The 23,798-nt window shown below is 36.5% G+C and overlaps 1 protein-coding gene across 11 annotated transcripts in view; it reads left to right on the top strand.

The window, feature by feature from the left end:
• Positions 1 to 23,798, top strand: part of MLLT10 (MLLT10 histone lysine methyltransferase DOT1L cofactor) — a 214,507-nt gene that overhangs the window by 159,750 nt on the left and 30,959 nt on the right. The window lies entirely within an intron of this gene.

The raw sequence follows: 23,798 nt of genomic DNA on the forward strand, positions 1-23,798 counted from the left end.
GAAAGGGGATTAGCAGCATTCTTTAGAGTAAAGTGAACATGTTACCAGTCTTTGATAGGAAAGTATAAAAATGTCATTTTCAGTTTACATAGGTAAATTTAGACTTGTTTTTTAAATTCTGGAATATTAATAATTAATATTATAATTAATAATATTATTAATTTATTCTGTAAGTATTGTGAAAATTTGAAATCAGTTCAGTTCAGTTGCTCAGTTGTGTCTGACTCTTTGCGACCTCATGGACTACAGCACGCCAGACCTCACTGTCCATAACCAGCTCCCGGAGTTTACTCAAACTCCTGTTCATTGAGCCAGTGATGCCATCCAACCATCTCACCCTCTGTCGTCCCCTTTTCCTCCTGCCTTCAATCTTTCCCAATATCAGGGTCTTTTCTAACGAGTCAGTTCTTCACATCAGGTGGCCATAGTATTGGAGTTTCAGCTTTAGCATCAGTCTTTGCAATGAATATTCAGGACTTATTTCCTTTAGGATGGACTGGTTGGATCTCCTTGAGTCCAAGGGACTCTCAAGAGTCTTCTGCAGCACCACAGTTCAAAAGCATCAATTTTTTGGTGCTCAGCCTTCTTTATAGTCCAACTCTCACATTCATACATGACTGCTGGAAAAACCATAGCTTTGACTGCTGCTGCTGCTGCTGCTGCTGCTAGTTGCTTCAGTCGTGTCCGACTCTGTGTGACCCCATAGGTGGCAGCCCACCAGGCTCCCCCATCCCTGGGATTCTCCAGGCAAGAACACTGGAGTGGGTTGCCATTTCCTTCTCCAATGCATGAAAGTGAAAAGTGAAAGTGAAGTCACTCAGTCGTGTCCGGTTCTTAGCAACCCCATGGACTGCAGCCCACCAGCCTCCTCCGTCCACGGGATTTTCCAGGCAAGAGTACCGGAGTGGGGTGCCATTGCCTTCTCCAATAGCTCTGACTAGAAGGGATTAAAAAAAAAAGGTAAATATTGTCAGGAGCCACAGAAATCCTTTGCCATTAGTAACTGACAAAATACTGGTTATATTAATTTAATGGGGCAATTGTCATGTTTCTCTGCATGGTGAATGAAGTTAATGTCATGGATTAATACAATGAACACAGATTTTCTTTAAAATCTTGGGTTATTTTATAACTGGAAGTTTGTACCTTTTGACCCCCATTACCCATTCCACTCCATCTACTAATACACATCTAGGTTGTTTGCATGTCTTGGGTTTTGTAAGTAATGCTGCAGTGAACATGGGGGGTACACATACCTTCTGGATTAAGTGTTTTTGTCTTCTTTGAATAAATGCCCAGAAATGGATCCATATGTTAGGCCTTTGTTTTGTTTTTTTAAAAAGAACCTCCAAACAGTTTTCTATAGTAACTTCACCAGTTTGTATTCTTACAACACAGGTTCCCATTTCTCCACATTTTCACTAATAACTTAGTTCTTATATTTTTGATAATGGCCATTCTAACAGATGTGAGGTGATATCTCATTGTGGTTTTGATTTGCATTTCCCTGTTGATTAGCGGTGTTGAGCATCTTTTCATGTGTCTGTTGGCCATCTGTTTGTCCTTGAAAAAAACATGTTTTCAGATCCTCTGCCCATTTTTTTAATCGGATATTTTTTCTCTTTTGAATTGTAGGAGTTGTTTATGTATTTTGGATATTAACCCTTTATCAGATATAGGTGACCCTTGAACAACTGAAACAACTGGGGATTAGGAGTGCTGATCCTTGTTATTGGCTATCAAATCTAAAAAATCATTGCTAGGACCAGTATCAGGGAGCTTATCACCTGTGTTTTCTTCTAGGACTTTTATGGTTTAAAGTCTTACATTCAAAAGTCTTTAATCCATTTTGAGTTGAGTTTTGTGTAGACTATAAGTCAATGATCCAGGTTCATCTTTATGCATATGGATGTCCAGTTTTCCCAGTGCCATTCATTGCAGAGGCTATCCTTTCCCCATTTTATGTTCTTGGTTCTTTTGTCACAACTTGACCATATATGCTTGGGTTTATTTCTGGGCTCCCTATTCTGTTCCACTGATCTGTATATCTGTTATAAGACAATACTATACTGCTTTGATTACTATAGTTTTGTAATATAGTTGAAATCAAGGTACATGATGCCTCCAGGTTTTTTCTTTCTCATTATTGCTTTTGCTGTTTGGGACCTTTTGTGGTTCCATACAAATTTAATTTTTCTATTTCTATTTCTATGAAAAATACTATTGGAATCTTGACATGGATTACAGGGAGTCTGTAGCTTGCTTTGGGTAGTATGGACATTTTAACATTAATTTTTCCAGTTAATAAATATGGAACATCTTTCCATTATTTGTGCCTTCATTATCTTTCCTTAATGTCTTTTAGTTTTCAGTATAGAGATCTTTCACCTCCTTGATTTAATTTGTTCCTGGGTATTTTATTCTTTATGATGCAGCTGTTAGTGGGGTTGTTTTATTGTTTAGTTTGTTATCAGTGTATAGAAATGTGACTGGTTTTGTATGTTAATTTTATATCCTGCAGCATTATTGAATTTGTTTATTCATTTTAACATTTTTGTGGTGAAGTATCTAGTTTTCTATACAGTAAGCCCCCTACATCCAAACGATTTCCATTCTAAGAGTACATTTATAAGCTTAATTAAGTGCGTTTTTAAGTCCCAACAAAGTGAGCCTAGGTGCCCAACTACCACAGTCTGCTACATAGTACTGTGCTGTAATAGGTTTATAATACTTCTCACACAAATAATAAAAAAGCAAACACTGAAATATTTTTAATCTTAGAGTACATTACCTTGGAAAGTACAGTAGTTCATGCCAGACATGTGAACTAACTTACATGCATGCAAATGCACATTTGCATTTTTGAAAGTTTACAACTTGAAAGTTCATAGTAGGGGACTTAATGTAGTGTGTTCAGTTCAGTTCAGTCGCTCAGTCGTGTCCGACTCTTTGCGACCCCATGAATCTCAGTACACCAGGCCTCCCTGTCCATCACAAACTCCCGGAGTTTACTCAGACTCATGCTCATCGAGTTGGTGATGTCATCCAGCCATCTCATCCTCTGTTGTCCCCTTCTCCGCCTGCCCCCAATCCCTCCCCACATCCGGGTCTTTTCCAACGAGTCAACTCTTCGCATGAGGTGGCCAACGTATTGGAGTTTCAGTAGTGTGTAGTAGTATACCATCTGCAAATAGTGATGGTTTTATTTTTTTCCCTTCCAAATTGATGTCTTTTGTTTTCTTGTGGAATCACTCTGGACTTTATTGTAAAGATAAATGTAGAATTGGCACCTAGTGAATTGATATTACCTAGTCTATGGAGGATTGAAGGAGAGTTGTTTGGATTTAGTTGGAAATATCCATATGTTTGTATTTTCTTTTTTTTTCAAGTCTGTCTTTTTTAAAAGTGTAAAATACACATAATATAAAATTTTCCATTTTAACCTTTTTAAATTGTGCACTTAGTGTTAAATACATTCACAGTGTTCTACAAGCAATCTCCAGAATTTCTCAGTGTTACAAAAACTGAAACTATAGTGATTAAAACCGTAGCTCCCCATTCCCTGCCTCCTCAGACCCTGACAACCACCATTTTACTTTGTATGAGTTTGACTGCTCTAGATACCTCATGTGAATAGAATTATATAATTGTCTTTTTTGTGACTGACTTATTTCACTTAGGATCATATTCTCAAGATTCATCCATGTTATAGCATGTGTTGGAATTTCCTTCCTTTTTAAGGCTGAATAATATTAATACTGCATCATATGAACATATCACTTCTTATCCATTTATCTGTTAAGGTATAGTTGGGTTGCATCCACCTTTTGGCTATTGTGAATAAGCTGCTTTGAATGTGGCTGCTCAAATGTCTGAATGTCATTTTACCCAGAAGTGCACTTGCTGGGGCTTATGGTAGTTACATATTTTTAATTTTTTAAAATTTAAGTATTTGCAATACTTGTTTAAATTTACAGCATTTTGTTAGTTTCAGGTGTACAACAGTGATTCAGAATGTTTATAGATTATACCCCATTAAAGTTATTAATGCATTATTGGCTATATTTCCTGTGCTGTATAGTAGATCTTTGTAGGTTATTTTTTACGTAGTTATATTTTTAATTTTTGAGAAACTATTACCGTTTTCCATAGTGTCTGCACCACTTTACATTCCCACCAGCAGTGTTCAGGGCTCCAATTTCTTAATATCCTTGCCAACACTTGTTTTCTTGCTTTTTTTGATAGTAACCATCCTAATGGATATGAGGTGTCAAATGTTAGCTTCAAAATTTTTTCTTCATTATATTGAACATCAAGCAATAAAAAGCTTGAGACTTGTCACTAGAGAAGGAAAGAAAAAGAATCTACATTCCATTTTATTCTTCATATATTTGTTTTCTGTGGTGGTTCTAAAAAATTATCAGAAACTGAAAACAATACACATTTATTATAGTTCTGTAGAAGTCTGACATAAACCTTACTGGGTCTATTGAGGTGTGGGCAGGCTTTGTTCCTTTTTCAAATCTGTATAGGAAGATCTGTTTCCTTATGTTTTCCAGCTTTGGAAGAGTGCCTGCTCTCCTTACCCTGTGGTCTCTGTCTTCAGAGCCATCAATTTTGGGGGGAGTCTCTCATGTTTCAGTCTCTGGTTCTCGGATACACTTTGAGGACTCTGATTATATGGGGTTCACCCAGAGAGAGTTCTGCTTCTCTGGTTCCTTAAGTTACATACATTTGTGTGGTCTCTTGCCATTTAAAGTAACACATTCATAAGTTGTGGACATTAAGGCATGGACACTTTTGGGACAGATTGGGGGGGGCAATATTCTACATACCATATTCACTTATAGTTATTCTACTGTACTTTAAGAAGGTGTTGCTTAAATCATTTCCGAGGTTAGGCTTTGCTAGTACATGTGTTTGTTGAATAATTTTGGCTTTGCACTTTTTTTGTTAACTTTTCTCTCTTAAATTATTGGTGACCAGTTCTGATTGCCAATTCCAGGAGACAGTCAGGTTTTTATCTTAACTTGATTTCATAGCAGAGATATTGTTGGTCACTCTGTTTTGAAGCTTTTTGTATTCCATTATATCACTCTCCTTTATCTTTTTTAATAAATTTATAAAATATTTCACATTTATAGAAAAGTACAGACAGTCATGAATTTATTACAGATAGAACACCTGTTAATATTTTGCCATATTTTCATAGATCCTTTTTCAACTTGAGCACTCAGGAATTTACTGCAAATTTAAGAAATAGAATGTGACCAGCACTGTTGAGTACTCTTCACCATTGCATTCCCCACGGTTAACGACTACCCTGCATTTTGTTTATAATTCCTTTGCATAGTTGTTTTGCACATATGTGTAAAATTATACTCCCTTATTTCCTTTTTCTACTTCTTTCATCCTTTTTCAGAGTAAATGACTTTTGGTCTACTTCTTCAGTATCTTATTTTTTCCCCCAGCATCTTTAGTGAGATAAAATTTATTTAATGTGAAAGTCACAATTTTAACCATTTAAAAGTACATAGTTCAAAGGTTTTTGGTATACGGTTGACCCTTGAATATCTCAATTTAGGGACCCTAACACTCCTCACATGTAAAATTTTTGCATATAATTTATAGTTGGCCCTGCATATACAGATTTCTTTCCTGTAGTTATTTTCACATCCATGAATTCAGCCAAGGATCGTATAGTACTGCAGTATTTACTACTGAACAAAATTCACATATAAGTGGACCCATGCAGTTCAAATTCATATTGTTTGAGGATCAACTGTATTCACAATGTGATGCAGTTGTAACCATTGTCTAATTCTAGAACCTTTTTATCAGTCCCACACTCAATCTCATAATCCCAGTATATTCTCTTCCCCCTCTGTATCCTGGCAATCAATAATTTCTTTTCTGTTTCTGTAAGTGTCTCTGACTCTTTGCAGCCCCATGGACTGGCCTGCTGTTGCTCCTCTGTCCATGGGATTCTCCAGGCAAGAATACTGGCATGGATTGCCATTCCCTTCTCCAGGGGACTTTCCCGACCCAGAGATCAAGCCCCCTTGGCAGGCGGATTCTTTACCACTGAGCCACCAGAGAAATCTGTCCCTCAGTTTGGGTTCTGTCTCTATAGATTTGCCTATTTTTGCCATTACACATAGAGGGAATTTGTGTTTGGTTCCTTTTACTTAATGTTTTTCGTGTTTAAACATAAGGTTTATCTACATTATAGCACATATCAACAATTCATTTTTTTTGTTGTTTTTTAATGGTTGGATGGTACACATTATATGTATATATACCATATTTGGTTTATCCAGTCATCAGTTAATGGACATTTGATAGTTTCCACTTGTTGAATAGTATGACTGATACTGCTATCAACTATAACACAAGTTTTTGTGTGAACATACTGGTTTTATTTGTCTTGTGTGTGTACATAGGGTAGAATTGCTGGTTCATTATGGTAACTTTTTGAGGAACTGCCAAACTGTTTCCCACAGCAGCTGTACCATTTTACATTTCCATTAGCAGTACACGAGGGTTCCAATTTTACCACATCCTCACCAAGACTACTACTTCCTTTTTTTTATTCATAGCCATCCAAGTGGATGTGAAATGGTACCTCATTTTGGTTTCGATTTGCATTTCCCTTATGACTCATGAATTAGCATCTTTTTATGTTTTTATTGGGCATTTGTATTTTTTTTGTCAAAAAATCTATATCATTTTGTGTCAATTTTTGTATTTTGGATGTTTCTAAGAATTTGCCCATTTCATCTGGCTTTTAAAATTTTTTGGCATATAAGTTATTCATAATATTATCTTTATAATCCTTAAAAAATTTTTTTGATAAGATGTAGTAAAGTCCCCTTTTATTCCTGATTATAGTAATTTGAGTGTTCTTTTCCTTTGTCAGTCTAGCTGAAGATTTAGCAGGTTTGTTTTTTTTAAACCAACTTGTGGTTTCATTAATTTCCTTTATAGTTTTCCTGTTCTTTATTGTATTTCTGCTTTTTTTCCCCCTTCTGGTTACTTTGAATTTTGTTTGCTCTTTTTCTAATTTCTTAAGATAGACAGATTATTGATCTCAGATCTTTTTTTAAAGATGCAGATCTGACCGTGTCACTGTCTGTCTTAAATCCTGATGTTGATGGGATAAATTCATAGTCTTTAAAAAGGCATAAGAAGTTTTTCCTGGACTGACCTGCCTCTCCAGGCTCACCTTTCTCTCCCACTTCTTGTGGCATGAGTATATCCTAGTCAGTTTGCTAATAGACTCCTCTCTGCAAAAATTAATGATTTAGACTTTGATTGCATCTGCTGGTATGACCCTCCATCTGCCTTTATTTAAAGAAAGTAGAATTTAAAACTAAGCATAGATTTATCTCCTGCAATTTTTTTTCCTGTCTATTGATACTAACTAAAAACAAAAAACCTTGCACTTGTGTGGTATACCTGGTGGTCTAATGCTTTCTTCATTCTGTTTCTACTGCTGCTCAAGATAATTGTTTTTCTGTAATCTGTATCTTAGTCATACTTGTCTCACATTTGTGGAGGGGGAAAAAAAAAAACCAACAACCCATAGACTCTTCTGTTAGAATGCTGAGATTCTGAAGCATTAAACTGGATTACTTTCTTTATTCACTCTCTAGCATTGATACATCTCAAAATGTCTTGTTATGTAGAACTTTATAAAATTAAAATTTGCTTTTTCAATAAGACTTGCTTTGAAAAACTAATGAAAGTATAAGAACCAGGGACATATTGTATGTTTAACAGTCATGTTGAATTTTAAGCATATTTCTTGATTTATGTTTCTCATAGAAGATCTTAGGACTTAATGGTGGTGGGTTTTTTGAAAGTGTGTAAAATATTCCATAAACTTTTGAAATTGGTATTTTTTATAAGGAAGTAAGAATATCATCAATACAAAGAAAATTACTTTTAGGAAAGCACTTTGCCAAAATACGTATTTTAAAAATAGCCTCAAGTAGGATGAATTGTGTGTGATGAGAGAAATTTAGGAAACTTGAGTTGAAATAATATTAAATTATTGTCCTAACAGAAAAAGAGAATTGAACAGATGGGAGAAAGACAGAATGTAAAAGTCTTTTAGTTACTTTTGGAAACTTTTAAGGCAGTTTGGAAAGGCAAAATAGTCATTTGATTGCTTTGAACAACAGTGGTGGTGGTGTTCGGTCGCGAAGTCGTATCTTGACTCTTTTCAACGCACGGAGCACGGACCGTAGCACGCCAGGCTTCCCTGACCTTCATTATCTCCTAGAGTTTGCTCGAAAAACAATGGGGTGAGGTGGGGGGTAAACTTTAAATAGGCGTCTATGAAGTTGAGTTCCTTATATTTCATAACATTTTGTTTCATGGTTGTACGTTGGAACTAGCTAGCTTGAGTGATAGAATTTAGATTTTATGATATTGCTGAACTATAAGTTTAACCTCTGGATTTATCTGGCAAGTATACTTAAAATAATGATGAAATAAGTACTATGTATATAGGATTGCCGTTTAGTTTCATAGTCCAGTTAAAACCTAGCACATCATCAGCCTGATTTTCATCATCCTGTTTCAAGTGTGATTTTGCTCTAGTGCTTTCTGGGTGGTTTAATTATTTATTTGTTTATATTTTTTCTGCCTCACTAGACTATAAAGCCATGTAGCATAGGCAGTGGATTTTACTCTTTATTTCACTGGTATTTAACTTATCATCTAGTAGACTCTCCATGAATGTTGAATGAATAAATTGTTGTCAGTTGCTACATAGTCCTTGAGTAGGTCTTACATATTGTCTGTAATGTGTTTATTTTCTTGAGAAATTAAGCTTTTGCATTAGGCCATCTTGTTTCTGTCAGTAGTAACTTGGTTCTTTGCTGCAAAAGTAGAGTTGCTTCATTTGTTTAGCTTTAAGTCTCACTTTTAATATAATTTTGAAATAGTAGATTAAAGTAGCTAAAGAGCTTAGATCTGTTTTCACCACAGTAATATTGCTAATTGATTTCAGTGCCCCATATACTAAGGTTTTAAATTCCCTTAATTATGGTGCTTATAGTTTGTCACAACTATGCTTATTAAACAAATCTCATTTGATGGAGGAGACAAAGCAATGTCAACCAGTTATTCATAGATATCTGCTATAGGATTGAGAATAATATGAATGCTGATTGATTTGGGGGGAATATTCTCCCTCAAGAATGGGATCCTGCTCAAGTTTATTCAGAATGATTTGTAGGAAACTAGATTTTTTTTCTCTTCACATATGTCCCCTTCTTCTTTCAAGGCAGGATTGAGGTAGAGATCTAAGAACAGGGATGAATAGTTCCCAGACAGAATGGTTCCATAGTCCCTCTGTGAATCATCTGAGATTAACTGTGTCATGAGGCACCGCTGATGGGAGAAGCTGTTGCTGTGAATAGTGTGGAGACTGAGAATAGTGGATCTAGATCATTCTAGATCTAATTTCTTTTTCATCACAATAGAGTTGTTTTTCCTTCTTACCGAATTAGTTGGTATGTTATTTTTATACAATAAATTGTTACACCCCAAGATACAACAAATACTGCTGTTCATTCAGTATTTTTTTCGTAAGTAGGAAGGAATTTGACTAATTACTATACAGCCTTGCTAAGTAATATAAAATATATATTATAGATAAAACAGTAAGACCTTTTCCATCTTAAAGCATCCAGGTTACTTTGTGGATCTCTCTAAGTATCTGAAAGATGGCTGTTCAAGATTTTTAAGTGATAAACACAGAAGGATATTAATATTTGAATGGTGAATCAGCCACTGGGGCTAAAAAGTCATTTGCAGTATGCATCTTATTTACTTACAAGGTGAAATGTATAAGCATTTCATTGAAACTACAAGAGAATCTGAAAAGTTCTCATTGAAGGAATTGGTGTAAATGGACATGAATTTATAAGAATTTATTTTAAATTAAATGGTGCTGCTATTGATAATACCTTTATTTAGAGTGCTACCTTTTTATTGTAGTGAAAAATAAATATATAATTACTGACCTCTCCTCGTTTTGACTTTTAACTCTACTGATTTTTCCTTCTCATAATATCCTAAGTTTTTCAACTTGTCCATCATGGTAGTTTTTAGGAATTGGTTTATTAAAAATTCAAAATTAAAGTGTGTCCTTTCTTTAGACAGTATTGACAGTTCTATACTAACAGAGCAGGAACTTAAATTCATAGGTATGTACCAAACTCAGGCATGGTTCTAAAATAGTTAATAGTGTTAAATTAATCCTAATGTAGCTTGGGAGCCTTCCCATATAAAGCAGCGTTGGAGACCTGTAGTCCCAGAAGTGATAACTGAAAGGAATTCTCCATAAATGTGGATGGATTTGTTAAGACATGGTACGTTGGGTTTTAAGATTCCTTAAACTATTTACCTGTCAAGATTTAGAAGCCTACCAAAGTCTTTGATTTTTTTAAAGGCTATTTTCTACATCTGTGACACTTCTCTTTCACTGAGAGAAAGAATCTGAGACCATATTCTATGATTTATAACAGTTCTCTAGTTCTATACTGTATCTCTGTGTTACTTCTGGAATGGTTGAGAATAAGCATGTATATTCTGAATCCACTACTCTAAACCAATTAACGTATTCATCTACTCTATCCTTTTCTCTCTCCTAAAAACATCAGTTGTGTATATTAATAAAGCAAGTCTTGCAGGCTGTGAGTATCTGCAGTATAAAACATTCCTTCTCAAGAGTGTCTTGGCTGTTTTTCATTTGGCAAATATATATTATTTCTATATCTAAGATCCTGGTTAGTTGCTTTGGGGAAATAAGTATATACTGCAAGTGGATCCTGCCTTTGTTGTTGTTGTCAGTCGCTAAGCTGTGTCTGTTTGCGACCCCATGAACTGCAGCATGCCAGGCTTCCCTGTCTTTCACTGTCTCCCAAAGTTTGCTCAGATTCATGTCCATTGAGTCGATGATGCTATGTTAACTATCCCATGCTCTGCCTCCCCCTTCTGCTTTTGCCTTCAATCTTTCCCATCATCAGGGTCGTTTCCAGTGAGTCGACTCTTCACATGAGGTGTCAAAGTATTGAAGCTTCAGCATCAGTCCTTCCAGTGAATATTCAGGGTTAATTTCCTTTAGAATTGACAGATTTGATCTCCTCATAGTCCAGGGGACACTCTTCTCCAGCACCACAATTTGAATGCATCAGTTCTTCGGTGCTCTACTTTCTTTATGGTCCAACTCACATCCATACGTGAATACTGGAAAATCCGTAACTTTGACTATATGGACCTTTGTTTAGGGAACATAAAATCTAAAAGGAAAGGAACTGTGTATATAAATAATTTCAAGATAATAGTTTTAACTTCTTAAATGATCTATAGTATAATAAGAGTTCAAGGTCAGAGGAAATTACTTTCATCTGAGGGAACGAGATATCCAGAGAATGGAATATTTTACCTGATGCTTAAAGTGTAGAATTTAGCTCCTTGGAGTGGACTGATGTATATACCTGTTCCTGACAGAATAGTATATTCATGTAATAACAGCTAAGTATTTGGAATTTTGCTTCTCAAATTTTTCTTCATGATGGTTGTGGAGCATGTGTCATGCTCCAAAACTATTAGAAGCAACTAATATTTTTATGGCAGAAAGTGAAGAGGCACTAAAAAAGCCTCTTGATGAAAGTGAAAGAGGAGAGTGAAAAAGTTGGCTTAAAGCTTAACATTCAGAAAACTAAGATCATGGCATCTGGTCCCATCACTTCATGGCAAATAGATGGGGAAACAGTGGAAACAGTGTCAGACTTTATTTTGGGGGGCTCTGAAATCACTGCAGATGGTGATTGCAGCCATGAAATTAAAAGACACTTGCTCCTTGGAAGGAAAGTTATGACCAACCTAGACAGCATATTAAAAAGCAGAGACATTACTTTGCCAACAAAGATTCGTCTAGTCAAGGGTATGGGTTTTCCAGTGGTCATGTATGGATGTCAGAGTTGGACTGTGAAGAAAGGTGAGCACTGAAAAATTGATGCTTTTGAACTGTGGTGTTGGAGAAGACTTTTGACAGCCCCTTAGACTGCAAGGAGATCCAACCAGTCCATCCTAAAGGAGATCAGTCCTGGGTGTTCATTGGAAGGACTGATGCTGAAGCTGAAACTCCAGTACTTTGGCCACCTCATGCGAAGAGTTGACTCATTGAAAAGACCCTGATGCTGGAAGGGGTTGGGAGCAGGAGGAGAAGAGGACGACAGAGGATGAGATGGCTGGATGGCATCACCGGCTCAATGGACATCAGTTTGAGTAAACTCCGGGAGTTGGTGATGGACAGGGAGGCCTGGCGTGCTGTGATTCATGAGGTCGCAAAGAGTTGGACACGACTGAGTGACTGAACTGAATATTTTTATTCCAAATTAGAAAGCTCATATTGAAAGTTGTTTCTAGGTGTGTCATGATTTAGGAGACCAAAAAAATCTGACCTTCTACCCAGATCAGTCCTTAAAGGAACTATGGAGAGAGACCAAATCAGTGTAATAAACATAAAACATGTGAGGGGAAATAATTTTAAACTGAGAAAACATTATAAAATGAAAGAGAAATTTTAGGTATAGAAGATTATAATGGTTGAAATAAAGAACACCATATGTGGAATAAATAGCAGTGCATATAGCCAAGGAAGAAAATAATTAATGGGTAGGTCAGATTAAGGAAATCTGTAGAAAGATGGAAACGATCTGTACAAAAAAATAAAAAAGAGCAGGGAAGCCTGGCGTGCTGCATGCAGTCCATGGGGTCACAACGAGTTGAAATCGACTGAGTGACTGAAGAAGAACAGCATGGAGGATAGAAGTAGAATCCAGATAACAGGAGCCCCAGAAAGGCAGAGAAAGAGTGGAGAAGAGGAAACAATGTGAAGGAGTAATGGAGATAAACTTTCTCTTTAAAAAAAAAAAAAAAAATGAGGTCTTAGATTGAAACAGCCCTTGGAGTGCCAAAGAAAAAAGAGTGAAGAAAAAATTGTCATCTGGACACATTATAGGGAAAATGTAAAAATATCAAAGAAAGGAAAGAATTCTAAAACATGGATTCTTAACTATGAAGTGCTTCTTAAGGACATCGAAAAGGACTAAATAGAAGTGATTACTATTCTAAGGGAATGGTACAACATATGAAAAGGCTAGAATTAGAGATTTATCATAGCGAAAAGTGAAAGTATTGGGAATGTGAAAATTATATTCATATTTCTTACAATATCACCTAGATTTGATTATCGAGTTTTATTTAGGAAGTTTATAGTAACTTGAAAATATATCCAGGATATATTTTCCCAGACACCAAACCCAGAACAAGTTATGTATTATTATGCATAAGTAATGTCTGTATGGTAAAAGACTGTCAATTTCTTATGATTCTTGTTTTTGTGGTGCTCAGATTCTAGTTGGAAGAGTCAGAAATATAGAGAATAAAATATTAGACAAAATTATCATAGTAACTATGTTAAAGATTTGAGAGTAGTTTTTTCCTTGTCTTCACTTTCTAAAATTGAATGTTGGCATTACTTTTATGTTTTTATTTAAGTTACAAAAAGTATTTAATGAAGAATGAATAATTGTTTTAACAACTGCCGCATCTAATAAGATTATGCTCTTCATTTTACTGGACAATTTTTTTCCCCACTATACCTTCCTTTTCGTTAAGGTAAAGAAATTAAAAAATAAATCTCAGTGTGATGAACTTCATGATGTTTCTCACCTAGGCTTATGATTGATACCAGTTTAGGTGTGTCTTATCTCGTCTTAGTTAAGTACTCTCCTACTGACCACCTATATTTTTATATTCATCTGAGCTAAGTGTTTAGGTTCCTGATAGTATTACATTACTTGGCAGCATTAGTACACATCTCTAGGAAGCTCTCAATTTTTGCCGTGATATTTTAACTCTTTCTCCCCTTTCCCTGTCCCCACTGTATTAGGTGTCTTTATCTTTTATTCCCAGGAAAACCTTGATCTCTCAACACCCAGTTCTGCAGCCCTGCTTGATTTGTATCCATCTTCTTTTCTTTCCCTCCAGTCCATCCTACAGTCAAGGGCCAGTCCTTGTGATCTGGATCTCATCTATCCTTTTTATGCCCTCTCAGAGACCTTGTCATTGTAGTTTCTTTACCCTCTCTTTCACTGTCACTTATCTTTGACCATCTATGTCTAACCATGCTCTAGTCTTTCCTCTTGAAGAAACACCCCAGACTCTCTTTTAATCCCATTCCTGTTTGTGTGCCTAAGCTTCAGACTGTTTCCCGTGCACATCCCTGTTTAAGATCTTCTGTGCTTCTTCATTGAGAGAATTTATGTCTGTTTTCAGTTCTGGACCCAGCTGTAGCCATTATATCTCAAATTATTACTCTTCCTATTCTTTCTATTCTTGAGGACTTTTTTTTAAGATTTTCACCTGTCTTTCATATTCCTTACCTTCTCTTTTATAATCTCCACTTGTTAATCTCTGTGTGCTATATCTATTTAATTTCTTTAGTGCTTTTTGTTCACTCATAATTTCTTTAGTCTATTGTTTCTATTTAGTGAATGTGTTTTTAAATTTTAGGAATTCTTTGTGGGTTTTTCTTTTTTAATGGACTTGGTCTGGTTTTTCTTTCTTGTTTTTAAGAACGTTAGCTCTTTTCTCACGTCTAAAAATAACTTTATTTTGAAAGAATCTCAAACTTACAGAAAAATTGTAATTATAGTATAGAGGACTTTGTTTTCCTCAACCATTTGAGAGTAAGTTACAGTCATAGTACTCCCATCAGCCATGAATACCTGAGTATTTCTTACAAATAGGGATATTCTATAAAATTACGGTACAGCTATCATGAATAGTAAATTGACATTGCCATATTACTAGCATCTAGGTACTTGCCTGGCTGTCCAGTCTTTAGATGTTACCTGAGTTTTTTAAATTATAAGGTTCAGGTTATATATTTTTAAAGTGATATTTCCATTGCATTTTGTCAGATGACATATTATGAGACTTTTCCAGTGAAAGGTTTTTCCCCCCATTGTAATTAGTAATTTGTGGAACAGAATGAAAGACTGTAAATTAAATAGTTCATTCCTCATCAGACTTTCAGTCTGTTTCACTGTGGACTTAACAGATTTGTATGGATTTTAATCCATTTGTTGTGATGCTCAGATTGTTCACAATTAGCCATTAGGAGCCCCTTAAGCTGGCTCCATGTCCTTCTGGTAGGTCTCCAGTGTTCTTTTAATGCTTCCTCACTGCCTGATACTGGTCAGTTGAAGGCCTCCCTTAGCTCCTAGAAGCTTCTTGCTCATTCTTGCACATGTGCTCCTAGGTGATGGTTTGAGTCCTTTTCATATTTAGAATATTTTTTGACTTTCCCTTCTGCTGCATTTCTCTTGCTTTCTCTTCTACATCTCCCACTGGCTATCCTGCCCTCCGATTTTTAAGGGCTCATTTGATTACACTGGGCCTATCCTTATATCCAGATAATTTTAAGTTCAGTTGATCAGTACCTTAATTCAATCTGCCAGGTGTCTTCAGAACAGTTCCTAGATTAGTGTTCGGTTGAATAACCAGGAGAGGGGGGACTTGGGAAACATCTTTAGAATTCTGCTTACAACAGCAGGGTTATCCCAGGTTCTTATAGAATGTTGTTCTTTCTCTTATTTTTTATTCCTTTTCTTAGGTTCTTAATCATTTGAAATCTTTGTGTCCTAATCCTTATTTGCTGTTTCTATTTTCTAATGTTCTTAGAAGACAGTCACATCTTAATGTTTATGTATGCTAACTTGTGAGAAAGAGGATTGTTCTTTCCTTGTTTTCTAATTTTGGATTGCAAACTCATTTTTTAGTCTGAGTTGAGGATATATCCCTTCAGAGAGTGACAAGACTGCTTAACCCCTTCTTATGTTAATTTAATGTTTGGGATTTACCAGACCAGGAACATGGTGTAAATTCAAACCCCCAAACCTATTTGAAGGCAAGGCTGTCACCTATTTGAATCTCAAGGCAGATTTTCCATCCTTTATTCAAAGCTGAGATCAAATTGGACAAACTTCTTTTTCTCCCTGTGTATGCTGTGATTTTGGGGTTTTGTGTTTTGTGAGAGTCTTTTGGGGTGGAGTTGGGAAGGAATGACTTAACCTTCCCCTCAAAGTCTAGCCCTTGGAAAGTCTAAACTATATGAACGAGGTCTTACCAATTTCAGCTTTTCCTCTATTGGAGACCCAGGGTTTATCTCTTTTCCTTGTGAGCATTAAAGCCAAGCTCCTAGGTTTCTGACAGAGGCTGCTCTAGGGCAGCTGTTAAAGCTTTTCCTCTTCATTTTGGCCCCTAAGGTTTTTTCTTTCTTTCTTACAGGCTCAACTATTCATTTTTAGGTAATTTTAATAAGGAAGATTTTTACATTGTCTGGTCTCCCTCATTGACAGAAACTAATTCCCCCATTGATTGATTGACTTGTTTTTTTAACCCACTTCATACTGGCTTCTGCAACTACTACTCCACTTAGTTCAGAAATAGCTTTCACATTGCCTAGTTCAGATGGGTATTTTCAGTTTTCTTTTTTCATGATCATCTTCCATCACTTCCTCTTCTCTTCTTCTTGCCTTAGCTTGGTTGTCCTACTGTTTTGACCATTTGTTTTTAGTTTTCTTGCAGCTTTCCTTTCATCCTGATTTGGTGTTGAAATTCCTTGGGGCTCAGTCCTGAGACTCTGCTTCGCTCATTCCATAATTCTCACCAAATTTAAGCTAAATAAAATATTTTGTCTCAAATATTGCAGTAACTAAAGTTAGCTCCCTGATTCCACTCTTCTGTTGTCTTTTTTTTTAAAATATCAATTATTTTTTACTGTGTTGAGTCTTTGTTGCTTTGTGTGGGCTTTCTCTCGTTGCAGTGAATGGGGGCTGCTTTTTATTGTGGTGTGCAGGCTTCTCATTGCAGTGGCCTTTGTTGTTGCGGAGCATGAGCTCCAGGCACACAGAACGTGGCCTCAGTAGTTGTGGTACACGGATTCAGTTTGTCCGCAGCACTTGGAATTCTTGGACCAGGCTTTGAACTGATGTGCCCTGCGTTGGCAAGCAGATTTTTATCCACTGTGCCACCAGGCAAGTCCCCTTCTATTGTCTTTTAAGGCACTGTTCACATTATATTCAAAGTGATCTTTAAAAAATATTATTCTGATCTTGTTACTCTCTAGGTTAAAATGCTTTAATAGTTTTCCATTACTATGATTTTGGCAAGTCATTTATTGCCTGCGGAGTTCTACCTGAGCTTGTTCTAGGGCTGGATTCTAGCTTCATTTTTGAGTATCTTGTTTGTTTGCTTATTATACCACACAGAGAATTAGTAGAAAAACCTCATCCTAAACCTTTGGGAGTAGAGAAACGGTAGTTTCCAGGGCCAGGTGAACAAGAACTTACTAGACTATGAGTATTATTAGTATTAGACTAACTTAGGTCTGACCATTCTCTGCCCTGGTGCGCATGTGTTCAAGGTGTAAGTTCCCAGCAGAAATGCTCCACTTCAGGTTAGATCACATATTCATCCCTGGCCAGGAATATATACCTGATGGAAAATAGGGTGCTGTTTGAAAAAGAAATGGGAGTGAATTCTAGGCAAGTAAAAATAAAGACCACCCCTAAGGATTTCTGCTCTTTACTGCTGATCCTTTTTTTCTTTTCTTTTTGTACTGTGAATCTTAGTTAAATTACCCTTCATATTCTGTCATAGCACATTCTACTTTTTTATCATAGCACTAATAGTTGTGTGGTTATTTAATGTGTGGATCCTTCACTGTAAGCTCCATGAGTGTAAGAATAGTATCTGATTTCTTTTTTTGTAGTGTGTTTAGCAGCACATACTGCATCTGATCATATAAGGCACATAAATATTTGTGGAATATTGTAAAATCAGGTCGACTCTGCAATATTCAATTGATATCAAAATGATATAAAACATTTTGAAATATTTTATAATGAAATATTGTGTATGGTAAGTTAATAAAAGCATTAAAATTCTTTATCCAGTATATAGGCAGCTGTATACAGCAAAACCATAAGCTATGCACTAAAAAGTTTGAAAATATATAAAAATATTTTTAAATATATAAATATATTAAACATACAAATTATACACTTAAATTATATTAACATATAATTATACAAATTAAATATATACATTAATATATTTAACATTAAAATATTTATATTTCATTATATTATAATATACATTATAGTATATTATATTAATATATTAAATATATAAATTAATGTTTTTAAAATATATAAAAATAGTTTTTTTTCCTTTCACATTTATTTAAAATGATTAATAATGAGTATGTGTTGTCTTTTGAACAAGCTTTTCTCCTTCACTCTTTGTTTGGTTAACAAGTATCTGCCTAGCCTTTAGGTCTTGGTATATCATTTCTTCAGACCAATTTTTTCTGCTTTTTAATTTTTCACTCTCATGGCACCCTTTTCTCTTCCATCAGAGCACTTGGCACAGTTTATAGTCATGTGTTTGTTTTAATGTCTGCCCCCCTGATTAGTTTGTATATTCTTGGAGAGCAGAGATCTTTTCTGTCTTGTTCCCTGCTCTATTCCCTGCTGCTAGCATAGTGGCTATATTTTAGCACATATGAAATAAATATTTCTTGGATGGATAAATGAATCAGTATGTTACTGCCACTGTCTCTGTCATTCTGCATCTTTGTTTCTACTCTATCTTGAACAGGTGAATTTCAGGGTATTTTCCTAGAGTTTTGCATTGCTGGATTCAGGTCTGTTTAGTTTGATGAATGTCACCTTGATTTGGATTAAAATAGCATATAGCTTGTATAAGATGGAAATAGAGGGACGTTAAACAGAAAACAAGTACAGAACAATCTAAAGAAGATCATTTGCTTTCTGAAAAAAGATCTAGAGGTCTTAGTGAATATGTTGAACCATACATAATACCTGATGTATGAGAGAGTTGAGGTGAGCAAGTGAGCTTCATTTTCAAAAAACGATTCAGAATTCCATGCTTTCCTGATTTGATAAGAAAGGAAAATTTTGATTTGTTCCATTTTATTGCAGTAACCTGAGCACTAGTTTCAAAGTGTGATTGCTGCGTGTTTAGCTGTGCAGTTTCCCATTTAAGTACATGCTGCTGCCGCTAAGTCGCTTCACTTGTGTCTGACTCTGTGCGACCCCATGACTCTGTGCGACCCCATGGACTGCAGCCTACCAGGCTCCTCTGTCCATGGGATTCTCCAGGCAAGAGTACTGGAGGGGGGTGCCATTGCCTTCTCCAAGTACATACTAATGCAGTATAAAAACAGACTTAAGTTTAGAGATTGAAGGTCCTCAAACACCACAGTTTTGCTTTTTGGTATTATACTTCGATGATATATCATTGCAGTGATAATGGTATTTGCAGTTTTCAAAGTGTAGTGGGGACATCTGGGGCTTCCATGGTGGCTCAGTGGTAAAGAATCTGCCTGCCAATGCAAGAGGCATGGTTTCAATCCCTGGGATAGGAAGATCCCCTGGAGAAGGAAATGGCAACCCATTCCAGGATTCTGGCTTGGGAAAGCCCATGGAGGAGCTTGGTGGGCTACAATCCAAGGAATTGTAAGAGTCAAATGCAACTAAGCAATAACAACAGGGACTTTAGAGGACTTGACAATTAAAATACAATACTTTCCTGACTTAAAGTTAACTGTGTTTTGGGCATTGTTAGAGACTTTACATGGATATTCTCAAAAAAAACCTTTAAGGTAGCTATGATCTTGGTTTTATAGAAAAGAACACTATGGAGGCTCAGAAAGTTGAGATCACATGGTTGGGAGAGCCCATACTTTTGTCTCAGGCGAAAACTTGTGCTCTTGTGATTTCAGCCTTCTGCCTCCAGCTCACTTTTGTCTTTTAGATTTGGTAACTGGAGATTCCATGTATAATATGATTTTTGATATTTAAAAAAAGTACTCTCCATGGGATTCTCCAGCCAAGAATACCCGGGTGGGCTGATACTTCCTTCTTCAGGGGATCTTCCCAACCCAGGGATCGAGGCTGCATCTCTTAGGTTTCCTGCATTGGTAGGAGGGTTCTTTACCACTCACACCACCTGAGAAGCCCCATTTTGTTTTATATGTGCTGTTTAAAACTACATGTGTTTTTTTTAATGTAAATACCCCTGCTTCTTTAAATTAAAAGCACTGCAGCACGGATGCTCCACAAGATGGCAAAAAAAAAAAAAAAAAAAAGCACTCTACCTTTTAAGGTATTTTTACCCTAAAACTTAAATTTTGAGTTCAAGTACTTCTCTTTGGAACTCTTCTACCCCACTCGGTTCCTCTGAACTTCTTCATCTGATGTGACCTTCTTCTGGTACTGAGTGTTTCCCTCCTGTATCTAGTGGCTGATGAGCACTTACTAGCCCTGCTGTGAGACTGAGTTCTTGGAAGGAAGAATTCCTTTGTTCTCTTTGCTGTCTTCAGTGCCTTTTTAAATAATAAGTACCTCAATATTTGTTGGACGTTAAAATGACCCTTTAAATGGTAACGTTCCCTAGGGTCCTGTCTTTAATCTTGTTTTCTTGATCACACTGAGAACTTCTCTGGGTGATCTCATTTTTCCATTCCTTCCCTTTGACCAGTTTGCATATCACAGGTTGTTGTTACCAGTTACTTAACGGAGTCAGGTAAATGACATAAATGAGTGAGGAAAAGGTGATGAATAATGAATGGAGAGGCTTAGGTGGATTAAAGAATCAGTGCCCCGTCCAGAGCTCCAGTGGCTTGTTGCTATTTCAGAATACAATAACAGTGTGAACAGAACTTCAGGTTTTTCAGAAGATAATAGAAATCTAGGTTTTTTAATGTGAAGTTTCTATGTGTCTAAATATGAACTATAGTTAGCAGGCCAAAAGAAAGCCTTTTTGAGTTTTCACGTTTACTTATTCTATCTTTGTCATCCTTCTGATTCCTGTATCTCTAGACCTGACATCCTTCTGACATCCTTGTGTCTCTAGACCTGATTTTTCTGCTAAGCTTCAGACTCCCCACATTCTCTTCTAGACCATCTAGGAGTTTTGTGTCCCACAGGCATCTCAAAGACTGTGATGTTCAACCTGAACCTCAAACATGTACTTTGAAAGTGGTTTCAGTTGTAAAGTCTGATGGCTGTATGAGTTTGACTCTTAGTTCCGCCATTGACTAGGTCACTAAACGGGTTAGTTCAGTTCCTTAAACTTGTTTGCTCATATGTAAAATGGGAGTAATAGTACTTCATTGGTCTGTTGTGCTAGCACAGTGACCTATAGTAGTAACAAGTGCTGGGTGCTCTCAGTTGCTGTTCCTGCTTCAGTGAATGGTATTTACCACTCTCACACCCACTTACTGGTGCTTAAGAGTCATTCTTGACTCTCTCCTCTTTTTTTTATTCTTCAAATCTAATTAGTTTCCAGTCCTGTGAATGTTATTTTTGTAATGGCTCTTTGCTGCTGTTGCTTTAAGTTTTTTTAAAAAATAATATTTTTGCTCATCAGTATTACTGTAGCAGCCCTTAAGAGCTTTCTCAATCTCTATTTAAACCTCTTTCCCGGGCTGTTCTCAGCTTTGTGCCCATGGTTTATGTTTTGCTGAAACACAGATCTGATCACACCAAACTTCTGCTTACAGTCCTTCAGTGGCTTCCTATTGTCTCTAAATTTTTAACACATTAATTTTTACTGTTCTTGATGCCTGCTTATTTTTTAGCCTCATTTCTGCTTAAGCTGCATGAGTGGCACATATAAGCTCTTGGAACCTACTCGGCTCTCTGTGGCATGTTTCTTCCTCAGACTGCCCTTCTCCTCTGTCCTGAAGCTTCCTTAGGAATGAGCTTTAAAGGTACTGTTCTCACCCACAGTCTCTCCCTCCAGGTCTGAGTCAGATACCCCTCTTTATGCACTCCCAGCCTCCAGAGGATGTCTCTATCATAGTGCTCTTCACAGTCTTTTGTAATTGTCTCTTTTTTCTGCTAAGCTTTTTGAAGGCAGAGACCATATATCTTGAATGGCTTTGTATCTCTAGGGCTTAGAATAACGTCTGGTAAACAGTGAGCTCTCAGATGTTTGTGGAAATGAATGCGTTTGTTGAGTGAATAAATTATCTTTTTTTTTTTCTTTTATGGAAAAATAGTAGATATAAAAAGGATCTTAGGAGCCTCAATTATAGTTGTAAGACCTTTAAAAATGTCCCAATTTTTTTATTCCCCTTGTTTGAAGATTATAGGTACTTTTATATATTATGAATTAATAGTATTTATATTCTTTAGAAACAAAGTAAGTTGTACTGTCATTATAGATAACTAATTATTGCCTTCAAGGGCTGTGTTTTCGCACTGTTTTGTTTTTTGTTTTTAATACAGCCTGCTGAGATTCTTTTTTTCCCTGCCTTCTCCTCTGTGTTAGGTTCTTAGGGTCTTATTCCCTCCCAGCCTCCTAGGAGCCCTGGTTTATTACAAGATTTCTCAGCTTCTTTTGCTGTTGACTCCAGGGGCCAGATAATTCTTAGTTGTGAGGAGCTGTCTAGTTCATTGTGAGATGTTTAGCAGCATCCCCTGGCAACTACCCCTAGAGGAGGAAATGCCTACCTTCTCCAGTATTCTTGCCTGAAAAAAGCCATGGACAGAGGAGCCTGGTGGGCTTACAGTCCATGCAGTTGCAGAGAGTCGTGAATGACTGAGCCCGCACACACCATTCTGTGTGTACACACCTACCAGATGCCAGTAGCGCCTCCTGGTTTTGACAACCAAAAGTGTCTCCAGACATTGTCAAGTCTCCTGTGGAGCAAAATCACCCCTGATTGAGAGCCCACTGGTTTGTAGAGATTCCTGTCTCTCAGCCTTTATCGGAGCCTCTCTTTGGACTCCGGTCATCAGTATAAGAACATGAACTCCCATCTGTTAAAAAGAAACCCACAGAGCACTTTTTAAAGTAACTCTTTGTTTCCTCTTAACTTTTGTGCATTTTCTCTCTCTCTCCTCTTCCCATCCACTTTTCTAGACTGGATTGCTTCTGTGCTCTCTTTCTGGCTTTTACCCCTGTGGTGCCACTGAAAATACTTTCAGGTCTTTATAGTCTTTTCCTGTGTTCTCTGAAGTGAATGCATCCAACACCTAGTATTCCACGTCCCTGGCCACCCTGACTCCTACTTAGATATTCCATCCAGTCAGTCATAAAGTCCTGTTTATTTACGTCTCAAATGTCTACAGAATCCACTGGTACTCTTTATTTTCACTGAGTGGTTATCCACCAGTGGCATCAGGCATTTTACTGTTCTTGGAATGTCTGCTCTTGTTCCATTTTATTTTCTGCACTGTACTCTGGATGTTCTTCCCAAGAAAGAGTCTCCTGCCATTTCAGACCTTCTCAATTCATGAGTTCTGGGTCCTAACTATCTGCATTTTTGAAAGGTTTACCAAGTGATTTTTGTATAGTTTCTAATTTCTTCATTTTGCAGTTTAACAAACATGTCATTTCTTTTAGGAATTGCTAAAATCCTTATTATTATTTTTACAAAGCACCTCCTGAGGTGATCTCTGTCTCTTAACAAACCATCATTGATGTGTAAAAAAATGTCTTTAAAACAAGTGCTTTATGAAAAGTCAGTTTTTATTAATTTTTTTTTTTTTATAAACCAATAAGATTTATCATTGTCGGAAGGATCAGGAGGAAATATGGGTACTCTAACGTATTGATTAATACTGCGTGTCTGTGACAGATTCGACTGCTAAGTTATAAAATATTTAAAT

The sequence above is a fragment of the Odocoileus virginianus genome, chromosome 9, assembly GCF_023699985.2.
Source record: "Odocoileus virginianus isolate 20LAN1187 ecotype Illinois chromosome 9, Ovbor_1.2, whole genome shotgun sequence".
Classification (NCBI taxonomy): domain Eukaryota; kingdom Metazoa; phylum Chordata; class Mammalia; order Artiodactyla; family Cervidae; genus Odocoileus; species Odocoileus virginianus.